This window comes from Phaethon aethereus (assembly GCF_964289735.1).
Source record: "Phaethon aethereus genome assembly, chromosome: 8".
Lineage (NCBI taxonomy): Eukaryota > Metazoa > Chordata > Aves > Phaethontiformes > Phaethontidae > Phaethon > Phaethon aethereus.
Genome location: NC_138584.1, coordinates 26,957,506 through 26,978,828, shown reverse-complemented (window position 1 = coordinate 26,978,828; position 21,323 = coordinate 26,957,506). Strand labels below are relative to the sequence as shown.

Sequence of the window (21,323 nt, the reverse complement as noted above, 5' to 3'; positions counted from 1 at the left end):
TAGGGGTTCCAACTTCTGCTCATCTCTGACAGACCTGTCATTTTCTGTCCAAAATACATTATAGCTTGTCCATAGTAACTCCATAGGTAGTTGCCTGTCAAACTTGAGGTTGATTGAAAGTAAGCGATGAAGGAGAGATCTGAGGGTTTTATGTGGCGAGACTAGTGAATGTGAATGGGATGTAGGCAGGGGGGTCTTAAGAGGTTCAGGACAGGGATATGGGCTCTTGACTTGGAATGGAGTAATGAGAAAAGGAGCTGGGGATGTTGGGTGAGGAGAAGCTATCAGCAGGAGATTGTACTGAGTGGATAAAGGATGAACCTGGACTGTTGTGGACAGCTTGCAAGAAGAACTGTGTTGGGAGGCAGGTGGAAGGTGGAAGACATGAATTGCTGAAAATGAGGCTTTATTAGTTGTGCTGCACATGGCGCAACATGTTACAGCTGTGAGATTAATGAATGAAGAAAGGAATGCCTGCAGGTATGAGACATGATTTTGCAAGGGCAGCTCAAGGAAGCTCTTCCTTACAAGAAAGGCAGGCAGGCAGATTTGTGGCTATGAATCCCTTGGTTGAGGCCTGTAGATGCTGGGGCTAGTTGGCGAACAATGACGGAAACTGTGGGTAACACTGCTCTGTGAAGGAGGGGTGGGGAAGAAAAGCGTACCAGGGACAGTCGGTCCAGAAAAGGCCCAAAGGAAGGGCAGGAAGAACCCAGTGAGCATTCACGTGCAGCAGAGCGCGTACCCAGGCACAGGAGAAGAGCACTTACAGGGTCAGGAAGTTAAAGCAGTGCCTCTTCCCTTGTCAACAACGCAACTTCTTCTGCCGCTGTGCCAGTGGCAGGAGGGAACTGCCCGCCCCAGGCCTGGCCTCTCTCACCCAGCACAGACACAACCGGCTGCTTCATGTGTTTTCCAGTGGCTCTTCTCGCCTCGAGCGGAGACTGCAACCGTTTTCAAGAGGGTGTTAATGCGTATGACTCGCTGAGCTGGAAGAAGGGAGAAGTTTTGTTTCAGTACTGATGTCTTACGAGGAGAGGGTCTAAACCTTGTAAGTTTGTATGAAATAGCAAGCCTGACTGCTACTTCATTTGCATTACATAAAAAACAAACAAACCAAACCAAAACAAAAAAAAAAACCCAAAAACCCACAACAAAGAAAGTTCATAGCAGGCTCCTGCTAATTTAATTCTAATTACTAGGAAGGATCATACAGTTTTAAGGCTAGAAAGAATCGTCGTCTCACCCTCCACAGCCCGCCTCCTGCTCTGTTTGAGTTACAGCACCTCTTTTTGGATATAGCCCTCTCGCTCCTGCCTGCCCAGGCCAGGGCAGTGACACGGTGATCTCAGCCTGACCTACAGATGCTGCTGGTTTCCACTTCCTACGTTCCTGTGCTTTGCCATACATTGCAAGTGGTGTCTATACAGGTGCTACGTGAACACCACTGCATTTAGGAAACTAGAGACTTAAACCACATGTTGGTTTAAACCTGGGGTGCCAAGGTAATAACACAGTACTTTTCGACCCTACCTGAACACTAAGTTAAAGCAAATCTCTGGGGTTTTTTTTAATGTGTTATTATTTTTATTATTAGAAATTAAAACTCTAGCCCCACATTTAGATTTTTTTTTTTCCCCCACAAGCACCCATTCTGCCCAAAGCTTTCCACTGTTATATTGTAAGATTAATAAAACTACCAGAATTTGTGGAGGTTTCTGGTTTTCTGCAGGTTTGGAAATGCAAGAGACAGACATTTCTGCCTTTGTATGTAGGAGAGCATATGACTGGAGTCAGAAGCTGATCGGTCTAATGTCATCTGACAATGGGCGTGTGGGATTTTCCAGCACAGAAATCAGTGAACTATTCAAAGTTGCTGCACCAGCTCCTATGTTTCTTTCTCAAATTGTAGCTTACAAATTTAAAAAGAAACTGGTGGAGGTCAGGAATTGCCTCCCAGAGAGGCAAGGTGCTCCCGGGCCACCAGGCTTAGCCTCTGCAGGTTGGCAGCTCTTGGCTTTGGCCAGATCCAGACCCAGGGAGGGAGCAGAGGAGGGAGAGAGCTGCAGCTTTTGCTGCTCTGCGGCTCCCAGCTTTGCCCCACTGCCAGTCACTTCTCTCGGGGTATTATTTTTTTGCAGGTTGTTGCAGATCTGCCTGGCGTGGGGCTGAGGGGCTCTGGTGTCGTCAGCTGTGGGACTGGAGATGACCCTGTCATCGGCACGGTGGTGGCTCTCGTGCCATTTTTCCCAGACACCGAGCTGAGATCATACTTCTTCTGTCTTGCACCGTTCTGAGGGAGTGGCTGCCTCCCTGCACACTGCTTGGGAAACATAGGGCTCCGTAAAAATATTACACTGTGGGGTTTTTTCATGCGCTCTCTCAATAGTGTAGGGTGTTATTTCTCACAATAATTAGAATTTTATTAATATGCCTTTATCTCAGCATTGTCCCTTTAGACACGGCCTTTTAAATTCCGTGATAACTCAGACGGTGGTCTGTGTGACAAATACTCAGCGGATGGAGGGACCGTAGCTACAATGGGTGTGTTCTGGTTTGCTCAAAATATAAACAGTGTGCAGGGAAAAACTTTTTTGCCTTTCATTCTGTAGCCTTTTGATATTAGTGGCTGATAGATTTCCACTTCTTAGCATTTGTTATCTGCTTTGTATATGCCATTTATTATCTTCTTTGTATATGACAACAGTGTAAGGCTTTTGTTGTACACATTTTTAATAAAAAAGCCAAAATGTTTGAAAGCTAAAACGGATATTACTTTTCTCGTGGAGCATGCAGCCTTCTTTTGACAGCCTAAACCTTCGATAAAGTATGTTGTAAGCTAGGCACTGTATTTAGAAAGCATTTAAATGTTTGGGGGTGGGCCTGTTTTCTTTACAACAGACTAGCATTTTGCTCTCGGAGATGTAGCAGCTAACAGTTGTAATTATAGATAGTGCTGAGATGTGACATTCAGCCTTCGGTTCAGAGCTGAACTCTTTCAGAAATCACATCGCTTGGATTTTGGTGTCTGGCTTCACTCTGCCGGAGGGACTGGGGCGCAAATGCGCACCGGAAGGTGCGAACGCTTGGCTGTGCAGGGGCTAGCTCCGAGCCCCGCGCGTCAAGCGTAGCTGCGCCAGAAGGTAGTCCTGTCCTTTATCCAGGACCCTGGTGTGCCCAGCGCTGAGAAAACACCTCATGGGAGAGCTGCTGTTGCTGCAAAGGTTTTGCAATCTGCGTGTGCGATACGGCACAGCCGGCGGCAGGAGGAAGCTCCTCCACTAGGAAGCCACGGGACGGGGCTGTCTCGTGACCAAAGCTATCCGCAGCAGTGTTTTTGGAGGTCTCCCGAGAGTTTCAAAAGGCTTTGAAGGCGAAGGCATGACCCTAATGTTTGATGCTGTAGGGAAGGGCAAACCAAACCAGCGTACTACTGTTGCTGAACTCTTGCGAACTCTTCTCACTCTTGTGTTTGTCTTAGAGGCCCTGGGCTAGAATATCTCTGTGGCATTTCACCTCTTGGCCCGGAGCCCGTCGCGGTGCCAGCAAAGCAGCGCATAGCATTCCATAACCGTGCCTTGTTATAAAGGACTGAAGAAGAAGCCATTGCATATCTGCTTCTACCAGGGGACACTCCCCCAAAAAACCCACAGCAACACCCTACACTGAAGAAACTCAGGCACTGTGTGAATTCTCAGAGCTTTCGGTACGTTGATACTACAGCAAGATCTGATGCTGCGCATGACCCACTTACAGCCTGGAAATATTTTCAATTTGGCTTTTTTCATGTAGAAATCTGCACTTTCCCCCATGTTGTTCCTTTTCAACATTCATGCTGATGTAAAAAAAAAAAAAAAATTAAAGAGACTTCTTTATAGCCCTGGCATATGTCCTCCCATAAATCCCTGTATCATTATGATTTTCATATCGGCTGATTCTTGCATGTCTTTGTTATCTTGCCTTTGTGTGGGATATCCCCTGTCCTTAGCAGCCAAAGTGAATCTAATGCGCATCCATCTTAGCACAGCCCGGTCTCTCTGTTTCGTTGCTGGTGATCTGCGGATTATGCATGAAAGTGCCTTTGTTACAGAAAGAAAATAACGAACAGGAAGGAAATAATGAATGCAAAAGAAGAAGTACTGAAGCTGCTCGTAGTGAAAGTTTTTCCAGCAGCGCAGCACAGATTGAACCACGGCGGCAGGAACAAACTGTCAGTAGGAGAGCTAGAAAGTATTCTTCCTTTGCAAATAAACTGCGGAAACTCCTCTCTGCAAGGTGTTTATGCCCTCTGCGAGAAACAGGCATCTATCTGTTCACGTAACCCTTGGCGCTAATCGCAAAACCTGACTCCGCTTCCCAGCCCTGCTCCCCTCCGCCGCCCGGCGTGGCCGAGGTGGGGGGGAGCGGCGGGGCGGGGCTCGGCGCAGCGCAAGGCGCTGGCTGAGCAGATCGAGGGTTTCATCCGGGCTTGCTGCTGGAGCCTTCTGTCAGGGCAAGGCGGGCTCCCCTTCCCGCACCTCGCCCCGTGAGAAGCTGCTCCCCCCGCGCGGCGCGGCCGCCCGCGGTTCGGAGGGGTCCGGTTGAGCTGACGGCAGACCAGCTCGTGCAGTTGGATTTAACGTAATAGCTGCGGATAGCTTCCACTTCGTGAAGCTTTCTCTTACCTCGCGGCATTGCTCCCGAACGAAATGACGTACCACTGGGACCCGCCCCCCCCCGGCGCTTTTTTGGTCCAAGTTGGCCGTTTTCTTTCACGTCTTTTAAACTTCAAGCAGTACAGCATTATCGAGGTTTAACACACGCATCACATACGCTGAATGATTTTGAGCATGGGATGTAATCCAAGTGCTGCACTGCAAGTTATGAATTTGCTAATTAGCACCTATCCTTGGCATTGACTTCTGGTTAGCGAGGAAATCCCGTAACCTTTCTGCCTGGAATTGCTCTTTAACATCGGGATACTAATCTTTATGGACCTGATGGGTACGCTATGCCGATTCACTAGTTAATATTTTTCAAAACAGTTTGAAGATGAAAAATGCTGAGTATTATTGGCCTTTTATCTAAAAAGGCATTTTAAAACATGAAGCTAGGGAAAGATCTACATAAATTAATGCATGTGTTGATTATGCTTTATCTTTCCTTTTCATCCGAATGTACTAAGTAGCAAGAGAACTGTGAGAATATGTATCTTTCCTTTTCATCTGAATTTATTAAACAGTGAAAGGACTCTGTGAATTAGTAATCTAATTTGAACATCAAACCAAAGGCAAAATTCTTCCTAATCCATTTTACGGATCTCTTCTCAGCAGTAGAGATTTCCTGCATATCTCAGGTTGAAGGACGATATTTCAGGCTCAGGTTTTGATACTTTCTGGATTGACAAGACTTCAGTAAAGAATTATTTTTCCAGATCAACCTGGAAGGTCAGTAACAACTCTCTACTTTGTAGTCAAAAAAATAAGGAGCATCAAAACTAAGTTGCTAACAAAAATCAGTGATGTCGAACCAGGTAGTTCTTACCGGTTTCAAGAGGGAGCTGTGCTTTATACACTCCTCTGATATTCTCATCATTTAACAGAGTAACTTTCGTTCAATCATTTGAACTTTTTTGCTTCAGTAAATGTTCATCATAATGACAACTTTTTGCACTTCATGAGATTTAATTCACACTTGCAAGGTCTTTTCAATTCTTAAGTGCAAGATAATATCACACTGTGGTTTGTTAATTTCTTTGCTTCCTGAATGTGACTTTCTGGAGAAACAGATATCACTAATTTTGATAGAGAAGGTATAACACAAAAACTAGTGAAGGATTCTCTCTTGGCTTCATGATGAGACACGTTGCAGCTGGAAAACTTTCACCCTCCAGTTTCAAATCTCAAGGCAGAGGGGAATTACAGGTGCTTAGTGAAGATCTTTGAAGGAATTTCAAAACTTCTCAGTGAGTTTTGAATCTCATACCAAGATGTGGTGAATGGAGACAGGCTCTTGATGGGTTGGCAGAGGAAAGGTGAATTCCCAGCTACTTTGGGAAGAGTCCTGGAAGTTTGATCTCTCCAGCTGGATGCTGATTTCAGCAGCAGATATGTATTTGATTTTATGTAGCCAGCAAGTGAAATGGAAAATTAAATTGTTGTAGTTACTTGGTTTTGAAGTGTTGTAGATTTTTTTGAGAATTTGAAACAAAACCTAATCTTTGAAATGGTAAAACCATTCATTTACCAATCAACTTTTATCTGGACATCATTGCCACCAGTTTCCCCAATGCCAGGAGAGGAGTGGCTGCAGAAATGGTCTCCATGATGGTAACTTAGGTTAAGGGTCTGCAACAAGCAGCCAGAACATCATTCGAGACTCCTCACCCTCAGCTCCCTGCACCTGAGCCCTTGAGGTGACATTACGGACCCTAACATCCTGTTAGCAATATGCTATTTCCCTGACAGTGAGACTTGGAAGAGGTATTCGTATACATTCTGTTTTAAACTAATTTCCTCTTTGCACTATGTCAAAATGTACTGCATGAGCAAACCTCTGTGCTGTGGAATAAAAATCAAACCACAACTTCTTCACAAAAATTAGCATCTTTGGTGGCCACTTTGGAGTAGCTCTAAATCTCATCTACCAGTCAGTTTGGTGTTTGGGTAATTAAAGAGGTCAGGCACAGAAATATGATGTACCTGGAGTTTTGCCAGCCTCTTTTTCCCGTCTCTTATCATGCTTGTCCATTTGGGATTCTCCCACAAGCTTTGTTCTATTCATTGTGTAGATTAACAGTCTGCAACTATTAACAACCAACTTTGATGCTACAGAGTGGGAATTGCTTGAGTACACAATTTCACAAGTAAATGGAGTCACAGCTCTGAACCAAGAGAGCTCCAAACTTGTTCTAATTTACAGAGGTCAAAAAGTAAATGGGATTGTTACTTGGGGAGGTAACTTGAGGAGAATATGCAGCACTCGCTCGCAACAAAGGAATGGAGGTGAAAAATTTGATTGACATCTGGAGTTTGATTTCAATTTGCTTTATTCCTACCATTACCAGCACAGAAGACAACCCTTGCAGGCAGAGGAGACATGCTGGGAGGTAAAGGTACATTTTTTTGTCTTTTGGTGTTGGTTCAGAGCAGCTCAGTATAAATCCTCCACGAGGGACAAGCAGCTGAGGGTTTGCTCTGGAAAACGGGACAAGCAGGTGAGAGTTTGCTCTGGAAAACGGGACAAGCAGCAGGGTGGGAAACGCTGAGAGGAGCAAGTCTGGGGCATTTGTTTCTCTTTGGGCTTTCTAAACATCTTTTTCCAGATGCCCCACAGCTGCATCTTTTTCCAGATGCCCCACGGCTGCTTCCAAGGAAGCAATTTTGGGTTTGTTTGCTTGTAGTCTGGATTATTTGTGCAGAGGAGTGGAGTGCCATTTCCAGACATTTTTAGTTGCAGAAGGCTGTCACTTCCAGTGCATAGGCAGTAGGGTTTACTGAGTATTTCCTGAGAGATTTAACAGGATATTAGGAGATCAGGTAAGTATCTGTAAAACATCTGACCTAGCACCAGTCACTCTGCATTTTTTCACAGTCGTCCTCGGTTGCCTACAGTAACGGGGCTATTTCTGCCTGTTTGTCAGGCCCTTCCATCCTGCCCCAGCCGCCCCTCGGGTAGGGGACGGGGCAGCCAGCCCGCGTCAGGTGGGGCAGGAGGTGAGGGACTAGGGAACAACGTGGGCCAGGGGTATTTTGGGGAAGGGGTCATAGAGCACGGGGGTGTCAGGGTTACCGGAGGGGCACAGGGGAGGTACAGCAAGCACAGACCAGGCTCCGCTCGAGCTCAGCCGCTGGTGAAATCGTTCACCCTCAGCTTTACCTTCTGCTCACAGCTGTTAGGAATAATGGCAAAGGCTACCACTGACTTTCCTCCCACCCCAGCCAGCTTCCCACCGTTGCGTTTCATCCGACTTCGACGCACGAGTCAGTAACCAGGAACTTTACGTCAGTATAATTCCTGACAGTACTGCGCAATGCTCCGCTTCCCCCGTGCTTTTTGTCCACTGACGCAGAGGCTCTGGCTCGGCATCCCGAATCGCAGCCTTCCCCTTCGATCCGCGCCGAGGGCGCGGTGGCCGCTCTGCTTTCTGCGGCTGGGAATGAGCCGGCAGCTAATCCCGGTGTCGGTGACCACCGCCCCCGCCGGCCCGCGCAGCCCAGGGCCGGGCGCAGACCTCAAGCACGGAGCCTCCGCTCTTCGCTGTCAGGTGCGAGGCTGCGCCCGGCCCCGTAACGCAGCCTGTCCCCGGCCGCCGGGCTGTCGGGTGGCCACGCGTGGCCCTTACCACGGCGCGAGCGTCGCTCCTCTTTTCTGAACCAGCCGCGACGCAGCGTGCGTGCGCTTCCTGTTGGTAGTCACAAGCGACCCAGATGGCGATGCCCGCAATGTCTTCCTTAAGTCACAGCGTGTAACAGAAAACGCAGTGATAGTTCTAGGTGGTGGCACGTGTAGCTTCAGGTGTTTGTTTAATATTCAGCGTTCGTGCTCGGTGAGAGCTGGGATGTGCTTTCAAATGTTACTCCATGGCTGTGCTTCACTGCACATTTTTTCTCGTTTTTCCTTTTCAGGGCCTGACAGATGGTGATGTTTAGATTAAAAGTAATTTCTTTATTAAGCCAACGCCCATGTTGTCAGTGATTTTTAACAGGAGCTTCATTTGTTGAAACAAGGCAGTTGTGTAGTTGAAGTGTCTGGAAGGGATGGAGGGCCTTAGAACGACAGCTAAGAGAAATTCAGCGTACTGAAGAGGAGGTAGCGATAGTCACAGCCTGGGGCTGGGAGATCCATCTTCCCTGTCTTCAGTGTTGTGCGTGAGGCCTCAGGGGCATAATGAAGCCTTCCTTTCCAAAGGTCTCTGATTCTTGCACTCCTAAACAGGGACAAGAATCCAGCAATTCCCAATGGGAATCCTGGACAGGCTAAAAATAAGCTATTTTTCTCTTCCGTTTTTCGCCCAGCTGTTTCACCATACTGACCATGGATACATCATGTGCAATGGGCGCTGTAGGCAGCCTGTTGCACTGAGTCAAGGCCAGACCACTGAAGTATCTGATTTCAGTCCAAGGTTTGGGCCAGCTTCTGACTTGTGGGCTTCCTGAGGAAAGACTGTGACCAAATCTTGGGAGTTTTGGTGTGCTTAAACTGTGTCGCTCAGCAAACAAGGATACCTGGTAGGGGAATGATGGGCAGGAGGCAGAGAGTCAGAAATAGTAAGAGAGGAGCACCATCCGTTAGAGCACAATCCAATGCCTGTAGAGTAAATGACAGCCATCACGAGCTGCGGATGCAGTTCTCAGAGTCACTTCTGCCACTGGTCGGTTCCCTTCATCCCTGTCTTCACATCTGATATTTGTTCAGCTGGTTCCTGGAGGAAATGGTTTTGGCCTGTATCAGGAATAGTGTGGCCAGCAGGAGTAGGGAAGTGATCGTGCCCCTGTACTCGGCACTGGTGAGGCCGCACCTCGAATCCTGTGTTCAGTTTTGGGCCCCTCACTACAAGAAGGACGTTGAGGTGCTGGAGCGTGTCCAGAGAAGGGCAACAAAGCTGGTGAGGGGTCTGGAGCACAAGTCTTATGAGGAGCGGCTGAGGGAACTGGGGTTGTTCAGTCTGGAGAAGAGGAGGCTGAGAGGAGACCTTATCGCTCTCTACAACTACCTGAAAGGGGGTTGTGGCGATGAGGGTGTTGGTCTCTTGTCCCAAGTAACCAGTGATAGGACAAGAGGAAATGGCCTCAAGTTGCGCCAGGGGAGGTTTAGATTGGATATTAGGAAAAATTTCTTCACTGAGAGGGTGGTCAGGCATTGGAACAGGCTGCCCAGGGAGGTGGTGGAGTCGCCATCTCTGGAAGTGTTCAAAAAACGTGTGGATGTGGCGCTTCAGGACATGGTTTAGGGAACATGGTGGCGCTGGATTAATGGTTGGACTTGATGATCTTAAAGGTCCTTTCCAACCTAGTGATTCTGTGATTCTGTGATTCCCAGGGAGGTGGTGGAGTCACCATCACTGGAAGTGTTCAAAAAACTTGTAGACGTGGCACTTCAGGATATGGTTTAGGGGGCATGGTGGTGTTGGGTTGATGGTTGGACCTGATGATCTTAAAGGTCTTTTCCAACCTTAATGATTCTGTGATTCTGAGAAATCAAAATGCCCTGCAGGTCCCATCCCCTGTGGGCAGCCACCAGTGTGCTTCACTGTCAAAGGCAGTCTTCTACAACAGTGTGGTCTAATGGCGTAGACTGCTGGTCTGGGTTGGCTTTGGCTTTCTGTACAAGGGAGACGGGTATTAAGAGGCTCTACAGCCTACTTGTATCATCAAACCCATTTTATGGACTAAAACCATAATATCTAGTTAGTTACCTATAAGTTTTCCATACAGCACTGTGTTGTAACATGTTCTTCTTGGGAATAAAAATGTCAGTCAAAGGAAAACAAATTTTAATTCTGCCACGGAAGGCCACACTTTTTTTTCTTTTAAGTTCCTATGGGAAGGTAGATAAACCTTCAAAAAATGAAAATACCCTCTCACTTAAATTATCCTGCTTTTGGGGTCACATTTTAATCAAAACCATACCTGCCTTCAGGAGAAAAAAAAGAAGTAAAACTGATTGAATTTAATAACTAAAAGAACATAAACTGTCTGCTTTGAAATGTATAATCTCACATGACATTTATTTCATAATGTGATCAAATCATATACGTTGTTATGGGGACAGTCTTTATTAAAAATGCCATTTATTTTAACAAGCGCAATAAAAAGAAACCCATACTTTTTATTGTGGTAGAGAAAAAAACCTGCTATTAAGCTGCTTTCAGCTAAATGAAAACATCTTTCAAGATTTGTTCTAAAATATTTAAATAAAGTGCTATGGAATTTATTCATTTGCTGCCTTCCAGCATGAATAGAAGACCATTAAATTATCTTAAATACAATAAATGATATAGAAGAATTTGTTTTGGTTAGGAATATCCTTTGCTGATGAAGAATAAGATCATTTAAATATAACATTTTAATATAGGCCTGTAATTATGTCATTGAAAGCCCAGTTTCAAACACAGCAAAGTATAGAGTGGGCTCTCCAGCTGCAGTCAGAGCTTTCGAAAGGCACCTAAGGGGAACTGCCGGTCCATGTCCAAATTAAAAAGGGAATGATCGGGAGACCACAAAGTGCATATGGTTTCAGTGAGGCAAAATGCATGGCCTGTCACTGTGCAGTGGAGTCGGGGAAGGGGAGGGATGGCTTCCTTCCCATGTGGGGCCATGGTGGGGAGGAGGACAAACACGGTTCCTTCTTCATCCACTGGAGTTCGTGGAGCAGATGCCACATTGACAGGAGGGTGTTGTACCGCGAGAAGGTGTCCAAAGGATGGTGATGATGCTTTGCTTGTGTGTCCTCCCACGCTCCTCCGGAGCAGAGCGTTTTCAGAACGGCTCCAACATGGTGGCCCTGTGCCATGGTTTGCCCTGCGGTGTTTGAGTCACCTGATTTCCCACTCCTCGTGGATCAGGACTAGTGAGGAGACATAATGAATGAGTGCTTTTCAGCCAGATGAGGCATGGAACAAAAAACACATCACAGTGCCTGGAATATGTCTGATCTGGAAGACTAGAGAGGATGAGCCCAGGTTAGCCCTTGGCAGGGTACTCCTGGGAGTAACGGGGCTGGGGTGCCTCCCCCTCATCATATCCAGCTGGCAGTCCTTCATCTCCGCCCTGCAGTCTTGCTCTTCTCTCCTCTTACCCCAGCCCAAATGACGCCAGAACCAGTGGCAAACTGTGCAGTATTGCTTCATTGCCGCTGCCAAACTTGCAGGTGCAAATCAGGTAAAGATGGCTTTCCGTTATTGCACAGAAACGTTTAGGTTGGAAAAGACCCTTAAGGTCATCGAGTCCAACCATGGAATTCAAATGCCAGAAGCCAGACTGAAAGGGAATAAATATAACTTAGTTCGTTTTGGAAACAATTCTCACGTGAAAGCTTTTAAGATGTTGCCGTTCCCTACCTTGCTGGACCTTGCTGGACCTTGCTGGACCTCGCTGGAAGTGGGACTGCACCACAATGGAGTTAGTCTTTATTCTCCACCTAACAAGTAAGACTTAGGTGCATAACGTATTGGCAATTAACCTAATACCACGAGAAGCACTGAGAAGCTAAAATGTGTGCAGCAACTTAATGGGATGAAGGGCCTTTCGTACAAGCTGGGCAAAGTTCCTTCTGGTTTTGAATTGTGTGGAAAAAAACCCCACCTCTATTAGTCATTATTTCTGCAGCTTTCTGGCACTTTTTGCTTAAGAAGCAGGGGCAAACACCTGGAAAAAAGGCAGTTTGTCTGTTTAGTTTCAAAGAAAACTCACTTTATGGTGTATGGAAAGTGGAGGATAGTCTGTGAATGGGCTTTATCTGTGATGTTTTCTTGAAGAAGAGGTTTCTAGCCATGTAACTTGTAGCTATATAGCTTGTACCTAGAGCTGTTAAAGAAAGGAATGTTATGCAATTGGGTCAAAGCTTGTTTAGGTTTTATATGGAAAGCCACAAACTTCTTTGCTGTGAAGGAGGTCCTGATGCTGCAGCAAATAAAATGAAGATGTACTGCCAGGCATAAAAAGGAAAGGTGGGGAATGTACCTCGTTTCTGAAGTCTAGCACTCCCTGTACTGACTCTCAGCGTGTAGAGGAAGGCAGAGCGGGGCGGCACCCAATTTTTGTCTGGTCGTCTAGGACGTGCTGTCCCGGCGGCGGATGGGAGCGGCCTGCAGGAGCTGCGGCGGGCCGGCAGGCCGCGGGCTGTGCCGTGCGTTTCCCTGAGCTGCTGCGTGCGGCGAGGCCAAGAGCAGCGGAGGCTCCAGCTCCACGTCTGTGCAGAGGCATCATGTACTCAGCTTACACAGAGATGCCGTTCGGGCCTGTGGGTCCCGGCCTGTGGGATGCTTGCAAAACCCTCTACCCCTTCCTGTTGATCTCTTCTAGGTCACGTTATTTGACCATTCATGTAACCTAAAGCATTCACGGACAGCAGGCTTGGGTTTTTTTTTGGGCGTGGAGTGGTGGGGCTTGGGGTTGGGGGTGTTTTGTTCTCTTTGGCCGGGTTGCTTTGTCCACTGCAGTGTTTATGCTGTCCCAAAAATAATAGAGCTCAGTTTGGCTTTTCACTGACTTCCCTGGGATGTCTCTAGTGGTGTCCCGTGAGGGTTGCTCTGGCAGTCCCTGCAGTCTCCTGGAGCACAGAGGGGCATGGACTGCATTGATTCATGGCAAGGAAATTCACTGTAAAAGGCATTAGGGACTTCAGGATGAAATGCCACAACCAAGCTTCTTTCTGAAGTATCTAAGAAAATGCTGAACTGTAGTTTGGGCCTGGAAGTCAATGAATAGTTAATGCATTTTCATGACAGTAAATGATGTTAAGGTCAACAGTGTTCAACCAGACAAAAATGGGACTCTCGTATGAAAATCCAGAGGCTTAAGGATGAGTCTTAGATTAGTCTTGTTCCCAGTGATGCTTACTCAATACCTAGCTAACACTCTGATCACAACCTTGCAGATCTGTTCTAGGTGGAGAACTAGGTCTAGGTATGATAACGAAATTTGTGTTTACTTCCACACCCAGAGCTTGTCCTGTTTCTCAAGAGGAAACAAAGATTCTTGGTCATCAAAGGGGATTTATTCGCTATATTTTATCTATACAAGTCTGTTTCAAGAAATAAAAAGCACAGGAGAAATAATCGTTGAAAGCATAAAGGTGCCAGTGAGGCAGAGTAATGCTCTTGCATGGAAGTATTTTAGAGTGAATCATGGTTGTGCAACTAGTTTACCTAAACTCATTTTAAATCAGAAGAGTGACAGGCCCAAAACACTAAGTGATGGAGGATTGCTCCGTGATGCTGTTCTAGGCATCGGCTTGGACTATGCGCAATCATTTCCTTCTAAATTGGCTGTAGTCCTCTTTCAAATTGTCAGAGTAGTTTTCTTCTGCTTCGTTGCACTTGAGAAGCAGGTGGATGGCAAGCTGCTCAGCCTCGTTTGATCCACACGCGGTTGTTCAATGGATAGAGCAAATCAAACTGGAAAGGCTTTCTGGTACAGCTGCAACACTGCCTGCTCAGTGGCTAGATTAACAACAGGAAGCTGCCTGCGGTTCAGACAGGAGGAGATCTCTAATTTGGTCTTTCTTGGGGCATATTAAAGAAAACAATGATAAATTTAGCTCCTCAGTGCCAAGAATGGCAAATGTGAGTGTGACGCTTGAATGCAAAACGTATAAACTCAGGTCATCACTGCATGAAACATTGATTTATTGGTTTTGGAGCACAGAGGGGTCTAGTTCCTGAAGCACAGGAGACTTCATTTGATCTAGCTCCCAGATGATTGTGGGAGCTTGTATAGGCCTCCTATCCCATCTCTCCCTGGGGTTCCCCCATCTGAAAAAGGGGGGAAAAGAATAACTTTGCAGCGTTGTGGGGCACAGTTCATGGAAGTCTGCAAAATCTTTTTAATTTTTTGCATGCAGTACGAGGGAAAGGCACAGCTCTTGTCAGTATGTTCCTGTTCTTTCTTGCTGCGCTATACAATAAAACATAAGATGCCAACGTCCTCTATGCTTTTGTTTCCTAGAGAGATTCTTTTGCAACTATGAGCACTGGCTTATTTGAAAATTCACCTGAGGTTTAGGCCATAGGTTGTGAAACAAAATGAGAGTGGAAAGAGAACGTTTGTTGTCAAACGGATTTGTGTTCTCTCATAATGAGAAATCAGCATCCTGCAAAATGAATTCGCGGAGAAATTTCTCAGAGCTGTTCCCTACCTTGATCCTAGCGAAAGCTTAGCCTGATTCAAGAAAAGGGCACCCAGGTGGTAATTTGAAGCGCAGCTCTGCGAGTCTGCTTTCAGCTCTGACTCTTGCAGGGTGCCTCAAGGTAATGGCATGAGCTGAATGAAGCATCCAGGCACATCAAGAGTCGTAATGCAGACTGGGTGGCAATATCTCTGAGGAGTCTTGACTGATCCTGTCTCAGTGGACAGTAAACTCTTCCTGCCTTTGAAGGAACCATGAAGAAGCCATGGCTCCTGAAGCAGTCAGATGCTAGGAAAGATGTGCACATCAATGATGGTCTTATTTATCTCCTCTTTCTCTGTAAGAGCTTGGCACAAAATATTCCTTAAGCATCTCTGTGCTTTATGAGACCAGCAAACTGGGTTTACTTGTATGTATATACATGATACTCAGTTGCGTTTTCTTAACATACTCTGGTATTTCTGTTGTGAACCTCTGCCTGATACGGAGTTTTCCCACACGTGGTTTGCCTGAACAAGGCACGCTCAGTTAAGAAAGGCACAGGCAGTGCAAGTTGCCTTCTGGGTTTAAATACTCCCCAGCGCCAGGACAAACTGTGTAATCACCTTCTAATTTTGAATGTACTTTCCTTAACGGCGTGGTGTGCTTGGAGACGGATGTGTGTGCTGGAGGGCGCGGATGCAACGTCTGGAGGAGCAGGGAGGTCAGCTCCATCAGCGGGAGCTGACACAATGATAGAGGAGGAAGAAATGACATAGCAGTGCGGAGAGAGACAAAGCAGAGGCCAGGGGACTTTCGCAGCACCTGCTCCACTGCGTGATGATGCTGAAAAAGACCAGGTGTTTGGAGATGAGAGGAAAGCATTTGTGTGCGTGTCAGGAGGATACCTTGTGCTTTCAGAGAAAGCTGTGAATTGCTCCTTGCTGTCCAGCTCGTGGCTCAATGCTGGTGGCTCAGAAGCTGCCCCGCGGCTGGAGGATGGAAAGAGTGGCAGAGGGAGCGTGGGCAGGACACAGCCCGAGCGCTCCTCGACAGGGCAGGGAGTCTTCTAGCTTTTCCGCTTGGACCCATGCACTGGGGACGCAGCTCTGCAGGGGGACCGACAGCAGATCCACCCCTGGGTGAAGAGGCGACTGCTGGGAGCACAGACCCGGCAAGGGAAGAGAGTGTGGCAAAAGCCAAGCGGAGTGCCCGCCCAGGCGGGGCGTAACGTCTTGTTGAGATGGTTTTTGAGCACGTACTGGGTATAGGTGGAAGCTGCTCCTCGACTCTGCTGTCTCCGTTAATTCTAGCAACCGCGCGTGGGTGTCCACTCGCCGATGCTGCGACCGCGAGGCAGCGTGGAGGGACCTGTAAACCCTGAGCCCAGGAGAGGCAGGGCCGGGCCGAGCGGCAGCCTCGGGGCACATACCTTGTCCCTGTGCCCCCCGCCCCAGGGACTGCCCGCACACACGCGCGCACACGCCAAGCCTTTGGGAGGCCGTCGCCGCGTCCCCATCGCAGCAGGATGGTCAGCCCCAGCTCGGAAACCGGCACCAAAAGTTGCCGTCTTGAAAAAGGAAGCTGCAAATCTAGTTAATTTGGGTCATGTCAGTGCCCGGTTATAAAGCCTTCCGCAGCTCTGCGGTGCCAGGGTTTTCTCATGCTGTTTCCTGGTGCTGGCCTTCCCCGACGAGGCTTCTTTCTCTAACACTTTATACAAATATAAAATGTGGGGAAGAAACAAAATGACACATAATTCTTGACACAGAATAGAATAAGGCTGGATTTTCATTTAAAATCCCTCTACCCACAGATACTGTGAATTGCAATGGCACAAAATTGTTAAATTGCTTTACATTTGGGAAACCTCAGTTCATAAAAAATTGCTAACAATTTATTTTTGTGCTACATGGTTGACATCACTCTCTCTCTCTTCTCTCACTCTCTCTGCTGGTTTATATGCTGGTTTTTTCACTGTGTGTCTGCTGAGATTCCAAGAAAAACCCAAGTGTGTCATACAACATTGCTTTCTGATTTGCAAGTTAAATAGTTTACATAGGCAAAAATGTGGAGCAATTGGAATATTCCCTACCCAAACACTTAGGGACTCAAACTGCACATTTTAGCCTGGCAGGCCTCCACTGATATTTTTAGCTAGAAAAAAACCCAACATTTTGAACTAACAAGGAAAGACAGATCAAATCTAGAAAAAAAAATTAAGCTAAACCACTTGGGCATTTTTGTGAATGTTGTACTTTTGGTGCTAGTATACAACTTGCCCTGTGTATACAGGAGTGCAGCACGCATAGACTTTGAAAGTTTAGGCCCTTCTGAAATGAATGTTCCCGAGATGGGGTTAGCCTTCTTGCTGATTGATTTAGTCTTTTGGAAACAGGCAAACCGTCAGGAGCTTTCTGCTCAGAAAGATTAGCATTCACAGCCTGCTGTTTTTTAATTAAAAAAGCCATTTAAATACAAGGGTTGGGGTTTCTGCCAGCAGCCATTAAAAATACCTGTTTTGTAATTATCCCCCAACCCCTTTTTCTATTTAATTCTTTCTTTTTTTTTTTTCTTTTAGTTTCTCTTAAATTCTTGACAGATTCTCTCTGTTTCATCTACCTGCTCTTGTGGCATTGTACCTCCCGCTAAGGTTAGCAGCTGGCTGTAAATCTCACGCCAACCCTGCTGCAAGCAGCTGGCAGGAGGTGTGGGAAGGATGTGTTCAGCATCCATTTCCAAGTGACTGAGTTTATCCTCTGCCTCCTGTTCAGAGGATTAGGGGCACAAGCTGAGCTTTGCTGTGACTGCGTAGCTGTGTCAGGGACGTGGGACCTCAGGGGCATCATCCCACCAGGAATCCCCCTGATGTAAATGTGTCACCGTTTGCTCCCAGAGGAAGGGTATGTGCCGTGGTGGGACATACCCTGGGTAGAAACTTAAATAGGTACTAGCTAGTTAGGGTGCTAGGTGGTCAATACGTGTTTGCTGTGCTGTGTGGGTCTCTTTAGATAGTTGTACAGACAACCTTACTGGGGCTGATCCTCAGTTCATGTAGAATCATAGAATTGTAGAATCTTTGGGTTGAAAGGGACCTTTCAAGGTCATCTAGTCCAAACCCCCTGCAATGAGCAGGGACAACTTCAACTAGAGCAGGTTGCTCAGAGCCCTGTCCAACGCGATCTGGAATGTTTCCAGGAATGGGGCATCTACCACCTCTCTGGACAACCTGCCCCAGTGTTTCACCACCCTCATTGTGAAAAAATTCTTCCTTATATCTAGTCTAGATCTACCCTCTTTTAGTGTAAAACCACTACCCCTTGTCCTGTTGCAACAGGCCCTGCTAAGAAGTCTGTCCCCGTCTTATAAGCCCCCTCAAAGTACTGGAAGGTTGCAAGAAGGTCTTCCCCGAGCCTTCTCTTTGTAGGACTTGGTTGAATTTTTCTGTTCACCCAGTTCCAAATTCAGCCTGGGCCTCCTCACATTATGCCTGTGGTGTATTTGTAGCTGTAGATACATTGTTAGACAAGGCTGTTTGGGCATATGTATGCTCATTAAAAAAGAGGTGATCAAAGGCATTAACCTGAATGGTGGCTGCTTTCTGACTTCCTTCTGAGGAATTTACACCTAATGATTTTTGTGGTTTTAATCCTGCTTGGACTTTGGCCTTGGACTAGTGCAGAAACCCTAACCCACAATATGAATGTCTTCATCCAGCAGCCTCGTTTGCACAGAGCTGCTAAAGTTTTTACTGCTCTGCAGCAGCATGTGGGATCATATTAGTCAAAGGGTGAAAAGACAATTCCTGTTTTGGTATCTGACAGGTGACTGACAAGATCTCAGTTCATTTTCATTCACAGTAAGAGTCTCACTTGCGACGTTTTAGCCTGTCCTGATCCTGTTTTGCCCCTTTCTGCTTCCTCAGCCCATTGCAGTCTTCAGCTCCATTGCAGCTCTCTCAATTCATCTTCTTTTTCTGCCTCTTCCTTTTTCTCGCCAAAGAATCCCTTGGTTGAAATCTCAGCTTGACGATGAGATCCGTTTGCCTCTCCTGGCATGTGTCCAAATGCAGCTTCCGGATTAAAAGGGGGAACGTGAACCTAGTGTTTGAAAACGGAGCAAAGGGGGCACTTCTCTGCGGAGTGCGGGCGAATTAGGGAGGCTGCGGGGGGAAGCCGATACGTAGGGCTCTGTCTCTCTTTCCAGCTGCGTGGTGGGTAATTTGGATCAATGTGTTACAGAGGCCCTGGGCAACTGGTGCGAGAACCCAGCCCGTCACCCTGGAGCTGACGCTTGTGTTAGAGGTGCCGAATGTCCTTGACTACACCCGGCTCTTCTCTGAAAATATCCTGCTGTTGCTGGAGCGTCAGCGTGCCTCCACAGAGGGTGTTTTATTACTGATAACTCCGTGCAGCGTGCTTCCAGCCTGGGAAACAGTGAAAGCAAGATTATTAGTGACTGGCTTGCATTGGTGCTGCGAGATGGGTAGGGAAAGTTCAGGTTTGGTCACCACCGATACAAGCAAAAGGTCACCTGCTTTGCGGCTGCCTTTTCCTTCTTCCACTGCTGCAGTACTCCAATTTGGTGTTACTGGTTTGAAAAGTCCATGTGATGATAGTGCTTTTGGCAAAACATTCTGCAGTTAGGAACAATTCCTTGGGTCAGACTGTTGGTATTAGGTTGAAGGCCTAACTTCCTCCCACCAAATATTTAACACAGGAACAATCTCAATTTCATCTGGCTGAAAACATCTCACTGTAGTCCTCACATGGTGTAAAACTTTTCCCCAATAAATTTAGAAAGTTGTATTCTACACAAATTGATGGCTGAATAAAGGACCAGATGCCAGCCCCTCATTTGCTTTTAAACGCACACATCTTCTAAATTTCCCTTTAATTTTCTGGTGCTAGTTTTCAGTTGTATTCTTCAAATGAAAATGATCTATGTGCTACTTTACAAATATGCAAATACCATTCTCGTCTAACTTACCGACTGCACAAAAACCTAGTAAAAAGTGTTGGAGAAATATTAAGGCTCGTAGATGTCTCTATTCAAATCGGTGCTTAAAATTAGCTTTAATTTGCGTTGGTAATGCAATAAGACTAGAGCAGAATACTTTTGAAATCCCCCTTGGAGTGGTTATGTAAGTTATGAGATATCTACCATCCAGTGCAAAGCCCATGAAGATGTTTTTTTTCATACCAGGGGGTTTCTTTTCCAACCAGTATTTCCCCTGCCCAGGTAGAGCAGTGGTATCAAACATCAGATTGCACTTAGAGCACAAACACCAATAAAAGAGCGTGTTAAAAACCCCCAAACATTAATTTTTTTTTGTTTGTATTTGCATTTTCTCTTCACAGACACTAACTGGAAACTGCAAACTCTTAGCTTGCAGGTTGTAGTCCAGAAACACCTGAGGACAGTCTGTGCTGGCTGGTGGCATCCAAACTGCTTAGCTATAAGGTAGGAGGGACTCCAGCAGTGTCCTGGGCTCCGCTTCCATCCATAGAGGGTGGCCATTCACACATTAACCCAAAAGCCCATGAGCTGGTGGTGGAACTGCAAAATACCATGCAGACACATACAACGCTCGCTTCTTCAATACCTGGTGAGCAGATTTGCTAAGCAACTGGATCAGGCTTTCTTGTGTCGAGGACACACACAGCAAAAGTTTGCTCCTATCCCAGTAAAGGTTAGTCTTGCTCTTGCAGTTAGTTGCAACAAGGAGTAAGATCTGCTTTCTGACAATGAATGCTATAACTAACCTAACCCCCCTGAAGTGGGGATTTTGACTCACGATTCAGAGTTTACAGAAGGAGCTGTGCCTGCCAGATCATACCCTTTTAAAGCAGCTGGAATGAGTCTTGAGGTTCTTTATTATTAGGACTATTTTGCTGTCAGGAAAAAGCCATGAAAGCCAATAGCAAAGTATATGTCTGATCTCATCTCCTTTCAGAGCTGATTCTCAGATGGGATGAAGGCTTTTTGCTGCTTTGGTTGCTAGATAAGCTCACATGCTGAGAGCTCTAGGTGGATCTGAAGGATCAAGCCCTGTTTATAATTCATCTGTGCTCAAGGTGAGGCTATGTGATAGAATTTCCATTTTTATAAGTTTGCTTAAAAAAAAAAAAAGAAAGAAGAAATGGAAATACACCAAAGAGCTTTGTTCAAAGAGCCCCACCTTAGGAAATGGCAAAATGAAGTTGGTTTTGGTCTCTTTCTGAACTCTTGGAGAACAATGTTAATAACCTTATTTTAAGGTAGAGTCTGAGTGTGCAATACATGCAGAGAGGGGAGTGTGCTGTGCTTTACACATCTGTAAAACACAGATCCTACAGAGTGCAAAAGTCACACTTGCGTGAGCTGAGAACAGCTGAAATCCTCTTCTTTCTTTGTGTCATTTATATTTTGACTCAGGGTTTTTGTATGGTATTTCGGATATTTACAAAAGTGCTTTATTAATTTTGTCAAGCAAAATGGTCCTTGTATGAAAGGTTGGACCAAGAGAAGCAGCA

At 46.3% G+C, this 21,323-nt stretch overlaps 1 protein-coding gene across 1 annotated transcript in view; it reads left to right on the top strand.

Moving 5' to 3' along the window:
• The window catches only part of LOC309407560 (BEN domain-containing protein 5), a gene marked incomplete at its 5' end in the record, with an annotated part of 952,618 nt that overhangs the window by 613,591 nt on the left and 317,704 nt on the right, over positions 1-21,323 (top strand). The window lies entirely within an intron of this gene.